At 38.0% G+C, this 25,186-nt stretch overlaps 1 protein-coding gene across 3 annotated transcripts in view; it reads left to right on the top strand.

The window, feature by feature from the left end:
• LOC122846013 (neuronal PAS domain-containing protein 3) overlaps positions 1–25,186 on the top strand; it is a 270,382-nt gene that overhangs the window by 182,565 nt on the left and 62,631 nt on the right. The gene's annotated exons all lie outside the window — the stretch shown is intronic.

Consider the following 25,186-nt stretch of genomic DNA (forward strand, 5'->3'; position numbering starts at 1 on the left):
TAGAGTTTATGGATTCAGCAGAAAACTGTGGTCATTTGCACAAATCTATGTGATGCAGTTCAGCAGTGAGAACTGCTTCCCTGCTCCATTAGGACTGACCTTGTTATTTATTCTAATACTGTAGATATTCTAACCAGGATGCTGAATACCTCCCAACACAATAAATTCTGCCCAGTGACCGCAGACAGGAAATTCTGACTGGCTAATTATTTCCCTTCCACTAAATACTATAGCAATAAGGGAAGATGTTGAATCAAGTTCATTTTACTCTATCACTAAACAGAAAGGCATCTTGGGTTTATTTTTACTTTGAAAATTGTAAAATGACTTGCCCCAATTGATAGAACCAGGCATTTAATGCTCTACCAGAAAATCTTGAAAGAGGCCATGCAGCCATCAGATTATGACTTTATGTTTCAGTGCATCAGGTTGTCCTCCAGAAAAACGACCCCAAACACACAAGCTAGCTCATCTCTGACTGGCTGAAGAGGTGATGGTGGAAACTTGTGAAGAGCTGGACTTATTGAGAACGCTCATGCTGTTTCATCATTTTAAACATCATGAATGCTTATAGCATCATTTTCTCTCTGATAGATTTGACATGTTATTTCTCTTAGTCATTACGTTGTGGAACGTTCTCAGAAACAAGGATTTTAGCAAAGTGCCAAATTGTTTAACAAATCAAGGATGAAGGTACACCCCCACACATCATCGTCCGCCTCTCCCTCCTCCACCCATGAACTAATTCCCCCAACAAGATTGATTGATGATTTCTATCAAATAATTGATTAATTGTTAAATTGGGTCCCTTAAGCTTTTCTGCCATCGTCGCCTTGCTAGTTATCTTGTTCTTTCAGCTTTTATCAGCTGTTGAAGAAGTGCCACAGATTAAAAGAGTGAGAGAGGGGAAGGGCGATCGAGCCCGTCTTTGCCATGAACAAGTCCCATCCTTTAATCTAACATGCGTACACAAAGTTCCTCAACCTCCATCATCTTAATTGCTCTTCCTTCCTACTTTTCTCTTTTTAATCGCTGCTCTTTTTCATTTTTTTTACTTCATAAGAAGAAAAAATATATCACTAATTATTTCTCAGCTTTAATTAGATCTCACCGTGCAGGAAATGCCTCTGTGAGGGGGAGTCGGGGCTGAGGGATGGTGGATGGTGGATTTAAGCCTTTTGGCAAATTGACGACATCGAGAAATTTCTTGCTTGGTGGTCGATGCTGAACAAAAATCCTCAGGCACATTTCTGTGTAAAGAGGATTTGCTGGTTAAACCCATTTCTTTGCTTTCTCGTCAGGGAGACAGTGGACGTGGACGGCTAGTCAAACAGACTGTTAATAAAGACATTGAAAAGTGTGGATGTGTAATTAAACACGGCTCCTGCCTAACATTAAGGCCGTCTCTGTTCCATAATCTTGCTCCATGTTCATTTTTGTGTTCTTCACAAATACCTTTCCTTGATTTTTGAATTTTTGTTATTTGGGGTAAGTCTTTGCAGCTTGCTCCTTTCTCTCTGCGGTGAACATAATCAATTGAATGCGTCCTCTTCCTTAAATAGACTACTTCCAAGTTCATGCCATTTTAACACATGGAGCAGAAACACATGTAAACATGTTTTTTGTTGGGTTCCAAGAGTTCAAACATACATGAGCTGCAGAATGTGTCTGTTTTACCAACTGTTGATCAAACAGCACAGCATGATGTACACATATTTATGTATGTATAAATCCGTTCATGTTTTCTGGTGCTTGTTTTTGTGGGACCAAGCATCACTTGCAGCTGCCCTCTCACTGGTCTAATTGAGATGTGTGTCTGTGTGTGTGTGTGTGTGTGTGTGTGTGTGTATGGCTACAGCAGATGGCTGTGTGTCCTCTGCCTGATGGTCCAGAGGAAAATAATAACTGCATTGTCTCAGCCAGATCCAAATTAGTTTGCTGGATTGTAGCCCGTTACGCCCAAAGATGATTCGTAGCCAACTTCTCCTCATGCCAGGCTATTATATGTAGCAGCATGATGAGGCACACACACACTGGCCCTGCTTGCATGCCACACATGTAACATGGAAGACTGTTTCTGAAGGGTTGCTATGCATAAAGCAAGTGTTAAATGACTCCAACATTTTTTTTTTTCTTTTTTGGATGAATTCTGTTAAAATTATTGCCAGTTAGGCTTTTTCTTTTTCAAATGCTGTTGTAAGCTTGGGTACATGGTGGTCTTTCTTTAAGGTTGTGGAATGTTATTTTTACAGGAATAGTTCAAAAGCAAAGTTAGGAACAGACACTGTGAGATCCAGGTATATCTCACCTTCCTAACATAATGACCCAAAATGGATTTATTTATTTATTTTGCCTAAATCACTGTTGGCCATTATTTTAGGAAGATGACGGTATGTAAAGTGTTTGGTGTTTGTCTTTGGCGATGTTTAGTTGGACCCATAATGCAGGCAAGACAAAGCAATGTACTAATGATTAAGGATTTAACGCTAGAAAAATAGCAACTTACAATTATGACGCAACATGAAAGTGAAGTTAAACCAGAGGGAGAATAGCACAAGAAACCAGCAAGGAACAATGAACACCAGGGAGCTTAAACACTGAGGAGGAGCAGAGAGCTACTATAAAACCGGGTGAGTTACCACAAAATCACCACAGATAGCAACTACAACAGAGTCTGACACTGACACAAGGAAATAAACCAACTGGAACTAGATACAGGACAAAGAGAAAGGAAAGTCAATATATGGCAAGACCTAAACTACAATAATAAACAGACAAATGACCTGAATATGCCAACATGTTGATACTAGAAACCCTAAAATGATCAGAGCACAAAATCCCAAACCCCCACACTGATAGATTCCTTCACTGCACTATAAAAAAAAATTCAACAACATAATCATTTAATTTCAATCTAGAATAGTGGGTACTAGGGACTGAAGCTCCCGGCCCCTGACCCCAACACTCCTTCAAGGAGAAGTGGCCATAGACCATGGATGGATAATTTGTTAGCATGTGTGTTAAACAGAAAGATCTAGTGCAGCACTGTCTTGACTTACATTTCTCATGGAAATAATTATCACTCTGTTTAAACAATGACCCAATGCAACCATGGCAACAGTGAAGGCGTAATAATCTTGAAAATGAACTTAATTTCTAATTTCTAATTTCTTTCTCCTTGAAAAAGTAACTTAGATACTTTACAGATTACTTAATTGTAAAAGTAACAAAGTAAGGTCACCAGTTAATTAATTGGTTACATTCAGCAGCCACCAATGCCTCAACATAAAAATGACAAACAGAGTGAGTCAGTTGTGTTTAAGGACTGCATTTCCTCTACTACATCCTAACTTCTTCCACTCTCCCCCACGTAATAGTTTTACATCTTAGTGCAGCTGGTCTTGCATTTTAGTCACAGTACGGCTTTTTTATGGTTGGGGCCTGCCCATAGAAAAATGATTTATAATATAAATATAATATAAATAATATCTAATGCTAAGGCAGTGCATTAGCCTTTTACCTAAAAAAAGCTATTAGCTATTTTTATTACTTATTAGCCATGTTTAGTATACTGAATGGAGTAAGTCAATAACAGACAAGATGCTAGTGATGCCCCTCGTGCTACTGACAGCATTCACGCTAACATTAGCATTTTGGCTAATTTGCATTAATTTTAAGGTATTGAATGGTGCAAGTCCATGTTGATCCAAACCGACGGGCACCCTTTGGCTGGCCCCGGTTAAATTTCTTCAGGAATTATCTAGTATATATCTAAAATGGTTTTGTTTAAGACGGGTGTAAAACTCGTCCTCAAGGGCCGGTGTCCTGCAACTTTTAGATGTGCCTCTGCTGCACCACCTGAATAGAATAATTAGGTCATTAAGGCTCTGGAGAACTGATCTACCCTTGAGGACTGGAGTTTGTCCAGTCCAGTCCTTAAGGTATGCTGCAGCTTTCAAGTACACCTGCAGCAAACAGAAAGAGGCGGAGATGGACCACTGTCAGTGTTATACATTATTTGGAAATAGGACCATTGCACTCCGGAATTGAAGGGGGCACTATTTCCTATATTATCCACGGTCTCCCGTTTTTGTTTTCTTTTGAAATCTGTGATATATCTTCACTTTTAGGAAATATTTTTACTCTCAGCATGTATTTGAACTTCTCTCTTTTATTTACTTCAGCACAGCTCGCAGTTTATAATGCCTTCATGAGCTCAGAGGTTCAAACTTATGAATAAAGAGGATGGGTGCTCTCTGCTGAAATTTCTTGCCGTCTTCCATGTTTTTTCAGCAAACAGTTGAGACAGAGTCGTTTTACCAGCCATTCAAAGTATTCTTAAAAGTTTGTCTGTTATTCTTCATCTCATGTGACCAAACCAGCCAATGAAATAAAAAGTTAACATTGTCAACATTGTTTTCTAGTTGGGTGACCCCAAGATCACCGAACATACACTTTTTCACCGAAATCGGCCAATTATGTTTGGTGCCCGACCAATCGGCACACCTCTAATATATATGTGTGTGTGTGTATGTGTAACTGGATCCTTTCTGCGTTGTGCTGGTTTAAAGTGATCAGGCTGTGACACGGTTTGTCTTTAAAAAGAAGATTTCTCGATTTATTCTGACGACAACTGATGAGAACAACAAAAAGAAAACAACCGTGTTATAAGCTGCCCGATCCAAGTCCTACACCAAACAGAAGTGCGTAACAAAAATTAACTTAATAGATCTATAAATAAATGTGTATTTAGATAGAAAATAGATAGTACACACCTCTCCCGCAGGACAGCATGACAAAAGGGAGGGCCTATGGGACGCAAACACTTTAAAGACAATACCACAGAAGAAGAAATAAAAAGGAGGGGCTTCTGCTCTTAAAGTAACACGGTTAAAACAATGACAGATTTTCAGTCAGGCAGGGAACAATACAAATAACCAAAACAAATACATTTTGTGTAATTATAACAAAAGAGACATACAACCATTTTAGACTGTGTCAGAAAGCTGGAGTGCCCGGAGAGAAACCTGCAAATTTCTTTTTGATATTTTACTTATGAAATGTAATTCCAAAATGTAAATCTGACATTTTGTAATTAAATGTCAGAAATACATTTAATTATTTCTGAGTCTTTATTTTGAAATAAAGGCTCTAGTGGCCTTTATTTAATAGAAATAGACAGGATAGTGGGTTATGAGAGAAGGGATTCAAACCCAGGACTTTGTTGCTGCCTGGCACCAGTGCTCCCAACTGAGTCACTGTGCAACCATTTTGTTCACAAAATTAATGTTTCATTCACGTTAATTTTTAGAGAATTTAGAGGCCAATTAACCAAACAGTCATGATTTTAGACTGTGGCAGGAAGCCGGAGCGCCCAGAGAGAAACCTGCAAATTTCTCTTTGATATTTTATTTATGAAATGTAATTGCAAAATGTATTTCTGACATTTTGTAATTAAATGTCTAATCTTTTTACCCTTTTATCCCAGAAAATTTTGTGTCTCTTGTCATGAATGTTTAAGTAACTGAACTCATCAACACATGTTCTGTCCCAGTTACTTAAACTTCTCCAGCCTCAAGATGCTCGGTTATTTTCTCATCAAGGATATTTTCCTCAACCAAATTAGAAATTTCTAGCTGCTCTCGGAAGCACCTTTATCGCTTTTGAGAGGAGGGGCTGGAGAACTTTCTAGTTAGAAGGCTATTATTATATTCCCAGTACAGTACTAAAAGATTTTATGCAGTCATTTTATGTTGTTTTCAGACAAAAAATACTAAAAAAAAGATTTACAGCTGACAGTAAAAAAGGTTCACTATAAATAATAATAATAGTTGATATAAGGCTAAAAATAATGTAAACAGAGACACAAACAGCAGTCTGCTTCATGATTATGAAACCGACTGACTCAGAGTGAGAGACCGTTTAAATGCTCAGGAAATTTTTTTTGATTTAATTAACTGTTTATGGTGTGACACCATATAATATGGGAGTTTCATTTTCTGAATTGACTGGTAGGAAATATGCATGCTAACAAAGTATTCTTAGTTTTTGTAAGATATAGTCATTTAAATTTAAATTCTGGATTGTACAATAGCCAATATAGAGAACTTATGAAAACCTACCATTATCTATCAGCCATTAGCAATAGGGTTGAATGTTTGGATCTACAAAGGGCTTTGTGTGAAACTCTGATGATAATAAACTGTAATAGTCTAACCTTGGATTATCACCTGAATAAATCAGCTTTTTGTAAGGGAGTTGGAGGTTTTGTATCTCTGTATATTCAAAAAAATATCACACAATTTTTCAGCCTATGTTGGTCATCATCACATGATCATACAAAAGAGACAAAATGTAACAAAACCCAAGTCATATGGTATTATTGATGTTTATTTTAGTTTAGTTCGAAGAAAAGAAAACAGGATTAATTTTCATATCCACCAACAGAGTTTGAACCACGGTCACTTTCTCTTTTCTTGTTGACTGGATTAAGATTAGTTCTATGCATGCATGATGTGTGTGTGGGCGTGGGCGTGCGTGTGTGTTTGTCAGAGATGTGAGGAGAGATTTTTTTCTGTCTTTGTCATTTAAAGAGCCTCTGCAGTGTCCAGACCTGCTACCACACTCATACACTTACACACACAGGCAAGGTCATTTTCCTCACATGCAACAATGCACATGAGGGTTATTGTGCTACGTCAGTGCACACACACACAAACACACACTCACCTACCCCCCACCCTCAACACACGCATAAAAGCACACAGGCACATAAAAGGAAGGGTCATTGGAAGGGAGAGAGGGCCTGATCTCTGCTCTATTTCATTGCCATCCACATTCCCTCAGGGAGGATGGGGACCATGCACCACACACTCACACACGCACACGCACACTCACTCTCTCTCACTTTCGCTTCCTTTCCTTACAGTATTCCCTGTGGACTGTCGCTTGTCTGGAGGGTAACATGAATGAATTAGCATTAAACAGTTTGAACCGGCTATTGGCCACTTCCTCCTTTTGGTCATCCATATGGGTGTCCACAAACTCACATCCAACTGACGTCTCAGAAACTACGGCTTAAAAGTTATATAGATTCAACTCCAGGATATCTTTCCTCTACTTGCTCTGCTCCTCATAAGGTTAGTAAAGTCTACTTTGCCATGACAAACACCTCCAGGATCAAAAGTAGTCATGCACCACTGCATATAAAGATCCTACCAAATGTTAACATCCAATTATAACATATAAATCTTTTTTTTTTCTGTGATTTATTTCAAGCTGTTTTTACCAGGGTGAAAATAGCAGTATCTAAGAGCTTTCTCTAACAAAGCATCTCTTCAGAGCTGCAGTCTCCAGCCGAGCTCCTGCCTCACATAGCTGAGCTGACCTGTGACTCCCCCATTCAGCTCCTGCAGACTAGCGGCGGCATCAATTAGCAAACAACTATTGGATCTACTGAGGCTATCATACAAACTACTTCTCAGTCCATTGATTCTAAGAATGATCGTAAATGGCATAGAGGACTGTTGGAGTGTTAATCAACCATCAGATTGGAGCAAAGTGTTATTCTATCGTTTCAGCTTTCCAGAGTTTCAGGAAGTTCTGATCACTCTTTTTTTGTCTTCTGCATCAGATTCTTAAACTTATTTACCTTGAACCCTTTCAGGATCATGGCACTTATCCCCCTGTGTTAACATTTTGATCTAGAGTGTTTCACTGTTGTCATTTCAACCTTTACTTCTGCCCTGATAGAGTGGGTCCTCATACTTCTACTCTGTGCATGAATCTGTATGACAGCAATGTGTGTATGTGCACACTGAGTGTAGACAGAGGGCCGTACAGACAGGTGCCATTGAAATGGATGAAGCTGCACAGCATGCCACTGTGTGAGGTCAGAGGTGACTATCTACCTTCACAGCATGGATTTAAAGTAAGAAGAGACACTTTTATACATTAGAGAGGCAGAGAGACAGACAGCAGGAGGTGAAATAGGGCTGCTGAAGGACACCAAACACGCACCGCCTTACTGTTTTTTTTTTGGCTTAACGCTTGCTTCACTTATTCTTGTCATGCATTAGAGGTGCAAGTGATGGCACAAGGGGTGTGGAGGTCATGATCTTCTCAACGCTTGCTCTGTTCTCTCTCACCACATTAAAAACTGTTGGACATGTTGGGATTCTGATGGCCGGTGGGCTTCATCAAACCAGCATCACTTTGGTTTTATGTATTTCAGAACGACTGAATGCAGCATCTGCTAACCTTCACAACAGCAGCCGGGTGTCTGTGGTTCAGTGCAGAGCTGCCAGTGCATACATTCTAGGAATGCAGCTGTGACTGTCTTATATTTCTGAAGCCTTCACAAGAACCATTTATTTAGTGGTTATCATTGGTTTTTTTAAATGTTTCTCTTTGGAAAGTGTCCTTGACAGAAACAGAGGAAAATAGCTTGATATTTTTTTAAACAAGTGGAAAGCAGGTTGTAACTAGGTGTTAAAGAGTCTGTGGGATGATTAACCTTCCCTCGGTTTTAGTGCGACGCTCTGGAGGATCTCAGTAATGTCATGGTTGGACAGCAGAGAAGTGTGGGGTGGGTTGTCCCATCAGTTTCCAAAACACACAAAGAAATCTTTGTAACAGCGTCTGCTGGACCGCACTGGGTTATAACCCCTACGCTCCAAATGACCCCGTCTCTTAAGACTGCAGGAGGGCTGGAGAACAGCTTTCCTTAACTTTTCAATTCCTGCATTGCTTTTTCCAATGTTAGCCTTGGCATTTGCGTTCAATTCACATTAGCTGTCGCCATTATCCCCGCTCCCACCTTCTCTCTCATCCCTGAGTTCAGATTTACAGCCAGCCGTTAGCTTGGTGCTGTAGAAGCTGTAAACAGATCAGCAAACAAAATTGATGCTTGTTTTATTGAATGTGAGGAGTAGAATTGTGTAAGTGTGCTGTACATAATAGACCGCTTTAGACACACGTTTGTGTGTTTGGTTGTCATGTGTGGTTGGGATTTTGAAGCAGCATCAGGATTAGGATAGGTCATGCATGTTTAATGATTTACCATTGACATAAAACTGATTCTATCTAAGGAGGTCTTCTCTGAGTAACATTTGTTCAGAAATACAGCATTAATGAACAAAGGCAAATCCACAAACAGGCAAGTGTCATTAAAAACTTCTGCAAATTTGAGGAGATGATGTCTTTTAGACATTTGTATCTGGAGTATACATCCTGTCATTTTTTCCATTACAATCTGCCATTTCTGCTGGAAAGCAGAAATAGTTTCATCTTTTTTTTTTTTTTTTTTTACCACTAGACATTGAGTTTTGTAGAAGTCCGGAGGTGAATATAGATTCTGTGGTTTCTTTCTGAACAACTGGATTTTTATTTGAAGAGATTGCAGCCTGCCTCATCCTCTACTCAGAATATATTAACTAATTTCTCCTGAAGACAATGTGGAGACGCCTTCATTTTGTATCTATTTGTGCAACATAACCATTTTTCCACTTTGTGATATTATTTTGGAAGAACAAAATAGCAGTAGTTCATTATTTGTTTAATCTCAAAAAAATCCTGACAAAAAAATTGATTATAAAATAACCTACAATGCAAAACAAAATACAATACAAAACCTACAGTGATTCTGCAATATTACAATATAAAACAGGGCTGATATAGTCCTCTGGATTCTTTTTAGTAAAGTTTATGATTATTAGAAAATGACTAACTTTAGTGACAACCGACATTTTATTATCTGTATATATCCTTTGAATGGACAAACATGAAAAAAAGTTTTTTCACTTTGTCAACAAATAACCAAATTTGGCGTTTTGTTATTTTTGTTCTGTTGTTGTGGAACGTAACTCTTTGTACATTTTTTCATATTCTAACAGAATATCTCAGAAATTCATCTAGAAAAGCTGAAATGCATAGGTGCAAAGCTACTTTGCACACTATTGGCTGATGTTTGCAAAGCAGCCAATCCAGGAGCGGTATTAATTTTGCTTAATGGTAATTGGCTGAATTCAAAAGACTGAAGGGAAGGAAAAGTGTAACCGGTAAACCTTTTATGGATGCAAACTCGACTAAAAACCCACCTGTTTAGGATTGTATTTGAAATGTAATCAATTACATATTTATTGATGGGACTTGACTTACTGTCGCGTTTTGATTGTTGATTCTATGTTGCATTGTGTTTCTGTGTTTGATATGATGTAAAGCACTTGGAAATGCCTTGATGCTGAAATGTGCTATACAAATAAAATTTGATTGATTGAATTTGATGGAAAACTGTGAATGTTAAGTTTTGTGATATTCTATGCAGTGTTTATTTATGCATATTAATATAAATGTGATGTTTGAATTATTAAACTTTGCTGTGGCCACTCAACCCAGCAGATACCGAGGGTCCACTGTATCTGATTTTTGGAAACACTTCATTGGGAAATATTCTGATACAGCTACTCACTGAATAACAGTAAAAACGTACTTAGTTTTTCTTGGTCTTGTTTTCATTTCCGACACGAGTTTGAATTTCTGTCAAGTTTTCTTGTCATTATCCCTGTGCAATGAAGTAAACACCAAATAAAGAAAAATCCTGATCAGAAAGTAAGACATGGTAGTAAATAACTCCACATTTGCTGCTACCACAGATTTAATATGACTGTACTGGGATTAAAGTTAGAGCAGAAGCTCTTGGGGGAAGAAAAAACATTTTTAAACTACTTTTCTAAATTTCTAGTACTACTTACCTTTACTTAATTTTGGATAATTAGGTTGAACACTAGTGTAAAGGGAGAAACGTTTACCAATTAGTGTAGGGTAGTTCAGCCTGAATGTGTAGTTTTCCCCACTGGGACATAGATTATCGTCATTAAATGCAAATGAATACACAACAATCATTTTTATTGACAAAGTTTTATTGACCAGGGGGCTATAGATGCAGATAACTCTGAGTGCTTTTGACCCTCTGAGAGTCAAATTAACATTTAATAGTTCAAAACCACCAAGTAAATGCATTTAGATGTCTTGAAGAAGAAGATTGAAAGTCCTTTCAGCTCTTTCAAGACAGTTCCAAGAGTTTTAAGGAGATGTTCTATGTGTCTGAAGATATTTGTAGGACGTTTTAAGAGATTGTTGCACTACTTTGAGAAGTGTCAGAGTTCTTGGATGATTGAAATTATCTTTGAAGGTCATTTCAGAGGATTCCTGGATATCTTGCTTTGTTTTTAAGTATGAGTGTAATGATATTCAAGATAGCTTTAATTTGCTTGTATAGGTCCTTGGAAGTCTTGTGAAAGTTTAGGAGAGGGTTCTTGAGTACTTTGTTGCAAGATGCTTAAGTTGGAACATGTTCAGATAAATTCTGCTGACTTTAGAGTGGTGTTAGATCTGAGGTACTGGAGACCTCTAACCAAGGTTTCACACATGCTTTGTTTTTTTGTTTTTTCTTTTCCTTTCCTGTCATGGTTGCTTCACCTAAACGCTGACTTTTTTCTTTGCTATCTCCCAGAGACAACAAAGATACAAAAACTGTATTGCTAGGCAAGTCAAAAATAACGTTCTCACTAGAAAGTGATCCTCTTTCTTTCTTGTCAGTTCCTGTCTGCTTTCCCCCGTCTGAGTAGACGGTTCATAAATCAGTCAATTACCAGCCCATTAGTGGCTGTGGTGAAAACAGGACACTGGTCTGTGAAGTTCCTGTTCACTGATGGATGTGGAGACCTGAAATGAATCATCAGCGAGGTCATGGCCCACATCATTTAGGTATTTATGAATTGTTCCATTTACAGTGTGTGTTCTAAGCCTGAATTTCTGTAACAATAATTCTTATCTGAACAACTATAGAGTAGATCAGAACACTTCTCTTGGCTTGTATTTATGAATCTTATATATCTACATAAAATATGTATCTAAAATGCATGCAGTAATTGAAATTGTCGGGAATCAATCAAGCTGTATCTCTGAAGAACAACAATGTATTTTACACATAATCACAAATTGTTTATACCTCAGGTATATTTTGGTCTAAATTAATATTTTACTTTACCAACATGTTCATCCCGTATCTGTGCACTTTACCTGCAAAATGATTAACTTAGGCTTTCTAAATATTTTCCTTCCATCATCTTTCTCCAACAGATCAAACACCTGCTTGTTTTATTTTGTAACCAACTTTTCCAAAGCACACTCCTGTCACTGAATGAGTCATAGGCTATCTGCTTGTGTTCTATTCATGCTAAAAGAAGGAAAAATACTTGAAGCACATACACACAGACACACATAGGCAAAGTCTAGTTTACACCTCAGTATGAATGATATCCCAACCATTATGTCTCCTTTATTTACATGGGCTTTACAAATGAGAGCTAATTACTGGGTCCTAATGATGTGGTCGGGTTAGTGACGGGTGAGGTAGCGTTGTGGGAAGATAACACAAGAGAGGGTTGCGATGTGTTGGGAGGCTCCTCGCAGGACTCTTTTGTAAATGTCATGAGCTGAGAGTTGATGGCTTCATCAATCCTTTATCCGTGCAAAACACCTGGAAAAAGAAGAAGAGAGGGAGAGAACGGAATAGGCTGAAGATCAGGAGGAGGTACAGCTGAAGATCGAGTATTGCTTGTGGCAGACTAAAAAATGCCAACCAAAGAACAAATGTTGGCACGGACGAAAGATAGAAAGAAAAAGATGTTGGACAGGTTGGGGGTAGTTTAAGATGGAGAAACAATATTTTTAGGGAAGAGGATACGACAGGTTTCTGAGATCTTACAAATTTTCTTTTTTCTAAACTGTAAAGTTCAGCTTAGGCCTGCCAGTATTTTGCAGGTTGTTTAATAATGGCTCCTGGTTTGAATTGTTCTGTAACTTCATGGCTATAGTCCTATGGTGTGGGTCTAGACAAGCATATCATCCATACACAGTGGATGGATGATATGATATGTAAAGTCGAAGTTGGGTTTTTTTAGCTTTAAATCATATAATACTATTCCCTCATCAAAAATATACCTGGAGTGTTGCTTTGATTCTTTCATGAATGTTTGAGAAATCTTTTAATCTCCCGTGGCAACCAGGTGTGCTTAACCGGTTGTTCTCACCAAGCACCACCTTTTCCACGCTGCTTTTTCTCAGACCTACAGTCTCCAGCCGAGCTTCTGCCTCACAGAGCAACCCTCCACTTAGACCCCTGAGTGGGGGGAGCTGCCCACTTGAGAAAAAGGGTGCTCTGGTAGAGCTGTGTGTCTGTGGAGCTCATCATCGGAGCTACTGCTCAGTCCAACTGTCCTAAAATTGATGTTAAAGGCTTAATGGAGAAATGTTGTTGTGATGAAATGCTTAAGTCAGAGTGTCAGAAAGTGCTGGAGCTTCTTAAAGAGACAGAGGCCCAATTTCAAGGCGTTACATTATGAAGCCAATTTTCTTTTATGTCATATTTGATGCATAGAGCATTTTTATAACAACTGAAGGCAACTGATTGTACTATAAAATAGCACTATGTGCCTGGAAAACACATACTACTACTCCTTTAAAGATTTCAAACCTTAACAGATGTTTGTGCCAGCTAGTCTAGATGACATTTTCAGGAAATTATGAAACACTCCACCAACACACTGCTCAGCGTGTTGTTTTACCGTCAATATGATGATAAAGAGGCGGTCTCTACACTTATGTTATAGTGTTCATAGAAGTCAAATAATAGTAATTTTACATATAGTAGGAAACCTCATAAGAGACTAACTGTAAGTTAAAACACACAAATCCACCATCATCTTTGGATTTTAAGCATCAGACATTTTATGCTACAGATGCTTACAGGACCATTCCAGTGTATTTGTGAAGCTAGAAATCATATTTGATTAGTCCAAACTTAATATATGGTTACTACGTTTGGGTAATGTTGAGCCCTGAATTATTTCTTAATCAGTTTTGTTTTATTGAAATGATTTTTACTCGCTCACATGGTTGTATTGGACTCTAGGCACGAAACGAAAAATGTTACATTAATTTAACAGAGTGGTGTGCTTAAATCCGTCCCTCACATTTGCAGTTGTACAAATGTATAACTGGTTCACAGGTTTTGTGCATTTAAGGAGCAGGTTCTTTTATCGGAATCCATATGGATTACTGAGAATGCACACCCACACACCCACACAAATAAACACACACTTTAAGCCTGCAGTGGTCACATCAAGTTATGCTGACATGGACTAGCATCTGCTCGGCAGCTCCAGAATGACACTGATTTGCACTTAAATGAGTGGATTTAAGTGCCGCGCCACCATTACCACTCGGCCATATGTGATCCCTGTGTCTTTATCCTGCATTACACTGAGGAGGATGAGAGAAGCTGGGAGGGTAGGCAAGGAAACGGCAAGAGGCAGGGTGGATGGGGCCACGTGAGATCAGGACAGACAGCAACAGCAGGGAGTGAGAGAGTAGGAGAAAAGAAGGCATAAAGAGAAAGAAATGGGTCTGTAATGAGAAAGAGATTGAGCTGAGAGGAAAATGTTAAAAGAGAGAGAAGTGAGATAAGAAACAGAGAGGGAGGATTAGGGCCGACATGATGAGAGAGAAGAAAAGGGGGTGAAAGAGGCAAATGTTAGCAGTTCTAACAGTGATGAAATATTAATATATTCTGTTAAACAAACACAAACAAGCAAGGAGTTAACCTGGATTTCCACATCACCCAGGAATTATATTAAAAAAACCAAGTTTGACCCCAAATCAATCAACCTAGATAGAATCCAAATGTATCAATTTGAAGTAATACTCAGCTTAAGATATGTTCAGATACTGAAGCCTAATACAGTTTTTTCTTTATTTCTGAAAAATAAAGGGATTTATTCTACTTAAAAAAAATTAACTCTTATTTCCCAATGAATAAAAGATCCATTAATACTCTGTACCTTTAAGATGTGGGCACATTATTTATCAACATTATCAATACCAAGTCATTATCAATTCTAGATGATACTTTAGATTCAGATTCCAATTGAAATTTAAATTTTATTATTTTTATTTTATTTTTCTCCCCTCCAGGGGGTCTTTTGTGGGCTCTGGTGTCCCTTATTTGAAACCAGGCTGACAGGGAAGGGGTAAGAGGAGGGGGGTCATTGGGCGAGAGGCGGGGACACCCTGGACAGATCACCAGTCCATCCCAGGGCAACGCACTTGAAAAAGGACAACCACATGCTCATCCCCACACCAGTTAACCTAACACTGATGTTTCTGAACTGTGGGAGAGTTCCAGAATACCTAAAGACCCCATGGATGACCAGGGAGAACATGCACACTCCATGCAAAGACCCCAGGCTGACATTCGAACCCAAAATCTTCTTGCTACCAGGCAACAGAGCTGCAGCTGTTCCACTTCCCTGAACAAAACAGATCAACAAAGGTTTTTTACCTGACTAAAAATTTGGGACAGACTGTGTCCTTATAGCTAGTAGTAGCGCCTTGAGCTACAAATAACTTCAGCGAGGCCCTTCTTGTAGCTATATGCTCGTCTCTGACATCAATCTGAGGATTTGGCTGAGATGTTTGAGGGTTTTTTACATGAATAATCAGTTTCAATTTCCACAACAAAAAAACACTGTAAGTTGATATTCCATTCTTAATTGCATAGTGCTAGGTAGATTCACTGGCATGTTGCTGGGTTCAGTTCTGCTTCAGCCTCATATTTTATTCCAATGATGTCACATGATTGGTCAGCACCTCTGATTTCCAAAATAACCTTCATTTTGTTTCTTAGCCTACCAGACTCAGTTAAAGCACGGAGAAGAATACTTAGGCAACAATGATAATTAGATTGACTAAAACTATCATGGAAATATGTTTAATCAACTTAAATAAAATATTATAAAAACTTAGAATTACTAGAGTTATGATGAAAATCATTGAATTTCTGTACAAGCAAAAAAAAAAAAAAACCCAGCTAGTTTAAGGATTAGTAGGAGAGTAGAGAGAGACAGGAAGAACAGAATATGAGGTTTGCAATTAGTTGATTTTTAGTTTTCCTCTTTCTTTCTGGTGCTCTCCCTGTCCAACGATAATCAATAATTACAGCTCTTTGATTAAGACTCCACTGCAGGGCTCCTTATGATCGACCACAAATCTGGAATTTACCTGTTTTAAACAACAATTTTCTAGTCACCACATCTTAACGGGGTAGTTTAAGATCACTTTAAACTCTTTATGATCCCACTGTTTGAGTAAGGGTAAAGCGATTTCTTAGTGCCTTTGGGCTCAGGGACTTTGAGAAGACACGGTGGAAAATAGCTAAATGTTAAGAAACGTTGAAGGAGGAAGACTCCATCTTTGTTTTTATGAACATGACTGTGGGAGAGACAGCTTGACGGAAGTGCAGCTGAGGAACTGAGCCTGGAGCAGTGGGAAGCAGTTCTGATGCTTCAGAACGATGTGGGAACAACTTCCTTACCTCATCTTTTAATATTTCTGTAAGACGAACCAGCAGCTCTGACTTTGACTGGCAAACAAAACATCTTTTGAAAGAATCAATACATCTGTTAGAGGAAGAAGTCATATAATACTGAGGTTTGTTTTAAGTTATATTCTAGATGATTATTTCCATTTGCTTTGCGAACGGTATAGCGGAAATCTAAGTCTATATATATAGAGTTATATAGAGTCTGTTTACAACACATGTTGTGTCAAGGCACCTTACAAAAGAATTCAGTGGTCTCATACAGACACAATCCAAGTAAACATCCCAAACTGATCCTGGTAGTCTTGCCTCATTTTTCTGTTTTTCTTTTCCCTTTTGTTCTTTTTCTTGGTGCCTCAAACTTTGTCAAAAATTGCCTTGTCTCGTTGTTTACTGTCCAATTTTCCTCTCTGCACTTGGTGCTCTTTATTTTACTGTCACTGTGTCATAAGTTTTCCTACTGCTTATTCATATATCTTATAAGAACAAAACTGTTATTGTCCATCTAGTAGTGTTTTCTAGTAGCTTGATTAATTTTAAAAAGCGATCGAGACATGGTTTGACTTCTGAATGCGCTTTTTGAAAAGTGAGAGTCAAGTTTACATTTATCGAAGAGAACAATTATAATTGGGAAAACCAAATATTTGATTTTAGTTCCAGTGTAATCTAAAGAAATGGAACTATTGTGTAGCATTTTGTTAGATGTATGATAGGGACTCGCATTATAACTGTTCATCATTACATAAAATATTTTAAAAAAACAGATGACAGGGCAAGATAAAATCTACTAGGGTTATGCTGGCAAAAACATATTAGCATCACTTGTGATGCTGTCTAAAGATTTTGATTGAATATATTCATGAGGAAATGTACAAAAATCTAAGATCTTAGAGAGTGAAAGCAATAGAAGAGAGAAACAACACAGCGAGACAAATTACAGCTCGCAACTGCCAGAAATTCGATCGGTGTAGGATTAGTGTTTTCAGGTAAGCTGTGTGCAGCGGGTAATTTGCTCTAGGAGTGCAAATTAAAATCATGAAATAGAGATGTTCTCTGCAATTACTGCAAATCACTGGATTTCTCAGGTAATATTAGCTCTAGTGGAACTGAAGATTGGTGTGGATTGACAGACATGGACAGGCAGGCCTTCTCTATCCTCAACGTGAGATCCAGGTTAGTAGACAGTTGTGTGTGTGCACAGATACATACATACATACATACATACATACATACATACATACATACATACATACATACATACATACATACATACATACATACATACATACATACATACATACATACATACATACATACATACATACATACATACATACATACATACATACATACATACATACATACATACATACATACATAAACTATATTAAATTAATCCAGCGATTCAGTAAATTGCAGGGTCTGTAATTGATTAATCACTATTAATTGCATTTAATTGAGAACTAAACATCAACAAAATAAACAACATTTTCAAAGACATGTATTGTTTTGAACCTTTTTTAGGTTATTCAACCATAAGGTTGCTTCAAAATAATATTCTACCTATTTAGCGATGAAGTGTTTCAGGACGTTGATCATTCATCTTTTTTGTGCTGCTGCTGATACGTTTAGCATTGAGATGCTATTTTAGGCCTGAATGGCTGTGCTGATAGGCTACTTGCATTTAGCACAAATTGAACACAACATAATTCTATAGCTGTGTCCCGTTGGTTTTTCAAGGGAAGCAGTTTGTCATTCATCACTGATCTCTAAGGATGTCATTTGAAAGGTTCCATTATGGGACTTCTGTATGTAGAATAGAAAGAAATAATTAATTGTGTTAACATCTTTAATACATTAAAATCTATGTAATTAAGTAATCAAAAACACTGCACTGTTCCAACCCTAATATATTTGCATATGTGATTTTCAGGTTGTATTTTGAGCCAAACTGGCCATTTGAAATTGTTACTGAAAAGGTCAACTTTGAGCTGATACATTCTAATGAAAGGTTTTTATAGATTTTAACAGGCCTGGATGTTTTCTTTGGAAGAAACTAACTCTGTTATGCAATTGCACTCTTTATTCAAGAAATACAGAGAATGCAGTCAATACTTGTTGGAAATTACTGTCAATGTGGCTTTCAGCTTGTTGGCAGTTTCCCTCATCACTTCCTGTCTTGTGTTTTTATCAATTCTGGAGGAATTGATAAAAACAATTCCTGTTGCTGTAACAGCTTTAGTTCTGTTGCTGTTACATTACAATTATTGTGCGTATCTTGCCTTTCCAGTTTGTTTTTGTTTAGTCTTTTTTTTTTTTTTTTTTTTTTTTCAAATGGATCTGAGATCTAATGCTTCCTCCAGCTCCCCTACCTTTAGCCCCAGGGTTCTGAAACATTTACTTTTTTTGTTCCAGTTACATTAAATGACGTGACTTCTATAATTGGAAAGACAAAATCCTCAACTTGTTCATTAGAGGTTCTACTTCAGTCTTTATTAGTTGAGTCTGTAGCCTGCTCTGGTCCATCCATATTCTTTATAATCAACAACTCCCTGAAGTAAGGTTATGTTCCATCTTAATTTAAGAAAGGCTCAACAATTCTAATCTTGATGCCTGCTCTATTTGTAGCGTTTGTTCCATCGAAAATCTCCTTTTTGTTGCTAAATTATTTTAAGAAAGTTGTTGAAACCCAACTTAGAGGTCACTGACATCCTAAAGCAGCACGCATTGAAACTGATTCAATAACACTGCATAATGATCTCTCAATGGCTGCTGATGAAACCTTTAAAACAACAAAAAACAACAAAAAGAGCAAAACACACAAGCTAATTTAGAAATAGATCATAAACAATACTTACATTTCTGTCAATGGCATGAACAGTAAGTGCAGACCAAAACGCTTAAGTAAAAGCAAAAAATTATTATATCTTCGTTTTTTATATACCTATATAATCAAAATCTATACAATAAAATACATTGTACTTTAAAATACAGAATACTATATTTGCTGTTTCAGAGTGCAGCAGCCAGACTTCTCACTAAATCCATCAAACACACTCATATCACCCTGGTTTCACACTCTCTTTGCTCACTCCTGCAAATGAATTCTGCTGGCTCTGGACGCTTTGAAGAATTTGTTGAAATCCTTTTTCTTTTATCAGGTATTATGTCATGATTTTATTTAGTTTTTTAATTGTTTTATACTATGCATAAATTTTATTTAGATTGTAGTTGTACAAAGGAACTCAACTTGTAGTTAACCAGATTAGCTTTCAGATTGGTCAACGTTTATGCAAACATTTATTATTTTGTAGCTTTTTTGTAATTGAGATGTTTTTCTCAAAATCCCGTTCATGGATTTTATGTGGAGTCTGTGTCACATTACAAAACTGATGCATAATATATTCTTGAAATTATATTTCAAAAATGTACATTTTGAAATATAATTTCAAAGAACAAAATCTCAGAAAGTTGTTGTTCTTTCTGAACAAAAACCTACATGCCAGGCCGAATGGACAGATAGAGCACTCTGAAACTGCAAAATACTGAAGGGCAGGATGAGCAGCGTTCCATATGTAGAAAAAATGATTTGTTATGAATGAAAGTTAGATAAATATGAAGAGTGCAAAAAGGCCTTTTTTCTTTCGCATGTGTTGGTCACACCCACGATCTGAAAGAATTAAAGGAATTGATTTCCACTGTGTTTTGAGTAGTACATGTGATCACTTTTTTGTTGATTGTTCTCATTAATGCAGGTAATGAACTGGTGTCACCCCGCTGCTGCTCAATGTTCTTTTTGACCTGCCTCTGCACCCATAGCGCTTCTGTGTAGTTTGGCTCTAATGGCAGATTAGGGATTTGGAGCAGATGGAGCATAAAACAATCGGATCACACATCAGGGAGCAGACCGCTGCCTTTATGAGTTGTGTGACAGCTAAGGTGTACATTAACAGCTTACTGCCTTATTGGTTATGTGGAAGGAAGGTTATTGAGAGTGTGTGTGATTGTAGATTTAATTTATCATCAAATTAAAGAGTCAGAATGGGCATCTCATAAACTTGTCCCATTCTAAATCCTGACAGTGCTATGAAGCTATTTTCACTTTCTTTTTTGTCAAAGTTATCAAAAGAATTTTAATATCCAAGATTAGGCATGCGGATTTTATTTGTTGTGCAAATAAAGCTATTCAAACCAACCCAGACAGCTAGTTATGATTTTTTCATAAGAAATAATAACTGTCTTCTTATTAACTCTAGAGTCAAGACATCACTGAAATACATGTCTGACATCATGATGGCATATAAAAAAATCTCTAAATTTATCCAGAAATAGAGGACACTAGGAAAAGTCGTGGCTCTTCCCAGGAACAGCCTGCCAACCAAAATAACTCCAAAAGCTCATTGAGAACAACATGCAAAGCACTGCAGGCCTCATTTCAGGGCTCTACAATAGGATATTGGCAAAAACTGCCTCCATGGGAGAGCGCCAAGGCCAAACCATGCCTGATTAAAAACAAAACAAAGGCATGTCTCATTTTTGCCAAAAAAATCTTGATGATCCCCCCCAAAAAGGTCTGCGCACTGACAAGAGAAAAGCTGAGTTTTTAGGAAGACATGTATACCTTTACTTATGGCCAGTAAATGAAGAATTAACAGCATTTCAGAAAGCCACACCATGCTGGCTGGGATTATATGAGTTTAGTGTTTGTATCGCAATGGCCTGTTCTGGGGCTGGAAGGGTTAGATGAACTGAATGCACCATGAATTCTACTTCCTAGCAGAAAACCCTGAGGGAGAACTGTCAGTTTGTGACCTTAACCTCAGGCAAAGTTGGGTTTCACTTTTTGATTTTGATAGTTGGTCAATGATCCAAAGCAAGTCAAACTCGGAAAAACTCAAGATGCAAAAAATAAAACATAGAACTACAAGCAGCAATCAACAGGTTCCAAGTCCAACCCAGTCCTTTGGCCCCTCGCCCTCCAGCTCCCCATGCACTCTGCTCCCCTCTTCCTACCAAACTGGTGTTGCTGGACCTCTTAGCATGTCAACCAAATTGGGAACTTGGAGGACAGTGTTTACTCCTGAAAGGTGTTGTCATTAAAATGCTGCTACCCCATGGATGGTGTTGTAGAAGCCAGTCCATGTTGGATCCCTTTTCATGTCAGTCAGCAGAATAGATTGTAATAGATATTTATTGTCCCCCACTGGGGAAATGCAGGTGCAACAGCAACATCAAACTACATAGGTTCAGGCAAAAGACCAAAATGTGTTGAGAGAATATAAATGGGATAATAAGAATATTCAGTGTAAAAAAAATACTGTTCACTTACAAAGATAGACAATGTGAAGGTTTTAGAGTGGCCATGCTGAAGAGAAAATCTTAAATTTGATTGAAACATTGTGGGATGACCTCAAACAGGCAGGCTGCTCCCAGAATCCCTCTGATGGGGCTGAACACAGATCTGCAATGAGGACGGAGCCAGAATTCCTCAATAGTGACATAAAAGACTAATTGCCTCTTGTTGGTACCACTTGATGGCAGGTGTTGCAGCAGATATATAGTAAGTTTTGTACTAACCAGAAGCAGTAATTTTGGTTTAATAATAACATATTAATTGAACTAGTGAAGACTTAATTATCAAACACAGAGCTGAGGTATTAAATGTGTATCTTTGTCTTCCTATCTTGCTGTTCTTCATCTTTATGTTAGGTCTGCATGTGCGTTTCTGTGCACACTCTCACAGCTCCAACCATTTATCTATCATATTTTGCAGTAGTTCTTTCATCCACATCCGAACATCTGCTTTGCCATCATCATCTCTCACTGCTTGTCTCATGCCCATGGCGGGCAGGGAGCAGTACGCAAGCAAACCCTGGCACCGAGGTGGAAAAAAAAATCTGAGTTTACACAACGGAAAGGCGGAGAAATTAAAGATGATTTTTTTTTTATTCGCTTTATCTGAAGGAGAATTCATTACCTGGCAGAGAAGCGAGAGCTGAGCGCTGTCAGCCAAGAATAATGACTTGTCTAACTGATAGGGAAACACACACATACTCACACACACCCACCCATACACACACACACACACACAATTTCACATGCACAAAGAAGATAACTCACAAAATCAACAAGCAAAGACACACAACACACACTCGGTGTCAAACGCTGTGAATCTGCTTTTAGTTTGGTCATAAACACTCACACATACACACACCATACTCAGTAAACAGCAAATAGATTCATTCAAACAGCAGTCGCTCTTAATCATGACTTCAGTCTTACTGAATGTGTGCTTTAGTGTGTTTATCTGCAGAGGCCCCGCCCTTCTGCAGAGGTCAAAACTCCAGCCACCCTTGTTCCATCAATTTCTGCTTTTTTCTGCAGTAAATGTTGATATTTGAGTCATAGCGTATTCTCGTCAGTGAGGTGGCATGTCTACCACAAGATTCAGGAGGGCATAAATGGTGACATCATAAGTGGAGTGACGGTGTTACACACAGAGCACTCAAGAGTGGAAAGTGAAGGTCAGCAGTCATACAGGATTCCTGGTGGACACGTTACAGAGGATTACTGGCACCTGACGGCTTGAACGGGTTCACAGTTTGGCTTTCTATCATGCAGGGAAGCATGATGGACGACCATATTCTGCTACTTCTCATACTTTAGCATATACTCCTTGTAACATGGGGCAAGAAGACATAGGATGTTTGAGTGTCCTTTATGTGCCTACTGGTTCCAACATTTGGTCACTATAACAGCTGGATCAATTGTACGACACAAACACAAACACAAACACAAACACATGGCCCCAGGAAAACCTACAATCTCTGTAGCACTATAAAGTGCTTCCCATGCGTGTCTGAGGCAACGTCTACATTTGGAGACCTTCATTCATGGTTCGGACTGTCAGTCCAAGAACTGGCTTCACTCTACTCTTGGTGTCTAATCTATAAAGGTCATGCCTTCACTTTAGGAATCAAAGCATTTGCAAATCTGTCACTGGCACAAATAGTGAAATTCTCTGGCTTTATTTTTTTTTTTTAGATAGATAGTATTTTGATTAAAACCTTTTGAACTCTACAGTTCTGTAGAGACTGGATTTCATGGATGTGTCTTCACACACACACACACACACACACACAGACACACACAGATAGATAGATAGATAGATAGATAGATAGATAGATAGATAGATAGATAGATAGATAGATAGATAGATAGATAGATAGATAGATAGATAGATAGATAGATAGATAGATAGATAGATAGATAGATAGATAGATAGATAGATAGATAGATAGATAGATAGATAGATAGATAGATAGATAGATAGATAGATAGATAGATAGATAGATAGATAGATAGATAGATAGATAGATAGATAGATAGCACACTTAGAGGTCATTCCACCTAGTATACAAGACTCCATACAAGCTGTATTCCAGACAAACTCAAATCTAATTTCTTTGATGTGACACACACTCTCAGCCCTGGCATGCCTGTCTTTGTTGGTAATAACCTCTGTGTTCCCCAGTCCTAAGGAAATCAGATGGAATGTGAAATTGAAAACAAACAGTCATTTCAGATAGCAAAGCATCTCCGTCAGGCAGCACATTCAAAGCCACAGATTGTTCTCAGACTATAACCCGATATACAGTATTGCTCATGTTCTCTAAACTCCTATCTAATAGTCAACTTAAACATAATAAGATGCAGTTGGAAGCTGATGGAAGCTGCCACTCCAGTCTTTTGAATCTGCTGTGGGGTATCTGTCAGAGAAGCTCCTGTCGCAGAGGTTTGGCTTGTCATTAGGAAGTGATGGCTACTTTTGACATCATGAGCTGTTGAGTGCTGCAGTTGGCGAGTTTGTAAAATGTTTTTATTAATTATTGCATTTCAAATGTTACAGACAGTGTCATAAACACATTTTAATGTTAACTCCGCAGGAACAATGCATCAATGACGGAAGTTAAATTACATAAATTTGTAAATTAATTATTGCAAGTAATTAATTTTTTAATTTAATTACAAGTAATTAGTATGACTGGTTTGTATTTGTGGAATATAATATGTTTGATTTATATGTAAAACTCAATTTAAAAGTAATGACTTGTCCAGGGTGACCCCGCCTCTCGCCTGGAGTGTAGCTGGAGATAGAAACCAGCAACCCTCCCGACCCCATGAGGGTCAAAGGTGAACAGAAAATGGATGGATGGATGGATGGATGGATGGATGGATGGATGGATGGATGGATGGATGGATGGATGGATGGATGGATGGATGTCCTGGTAACTGAAGCTCTAAATATTTTTAGTCAGAAGGGATTTCTTGCATTTGGTTCATTTATTTTTGAAAAAATAAATGATACAAATTCAACAAAAAAAACATTCTAACTTTTCAGATTAGAGAGAAGAAAACACAGTCATGTTTCATCTGTACCAAGATAACCATGTAAATTCTGCTACGTCATTCATTGCTAGACTCACTCCAACAAAATTGGCACTGAATAACGTTCTAGTGGGTTGTTTTTTTTCGCTCTGTGTCTGTGTCTGTGTGTGTGTGTGGGCGTGTGTGGGTGTGCGCGGGGGTGTGTGTGCTTTTCCATTTCTTGTTAAGTTCCCTAAGTGGTTTGCAATATTAAAACCTACTAACACAAACTGACACAAGTCACTGCACTGAGACTTCACTCTGCTGTGCTGACAGAGAACTCAATGCTCTGTTTGTGTGTGTGTCCTTGCATACTTT

The sequence above is a fragment of the Gambusia affinis genome, linkage group LG16 (assembly GCF_019740435.1).
Source record: "Gambusia affinis linkage group LG16, SWU_Gaff_1.0, whole genome shotgun sequence".
Lineage (NCBI taxonomy): Eukaryota > Metazoa > Chordata > Actinopteri > Cyprinodontiformes > Poeciliidae > Gambusia > Gambusia affinis.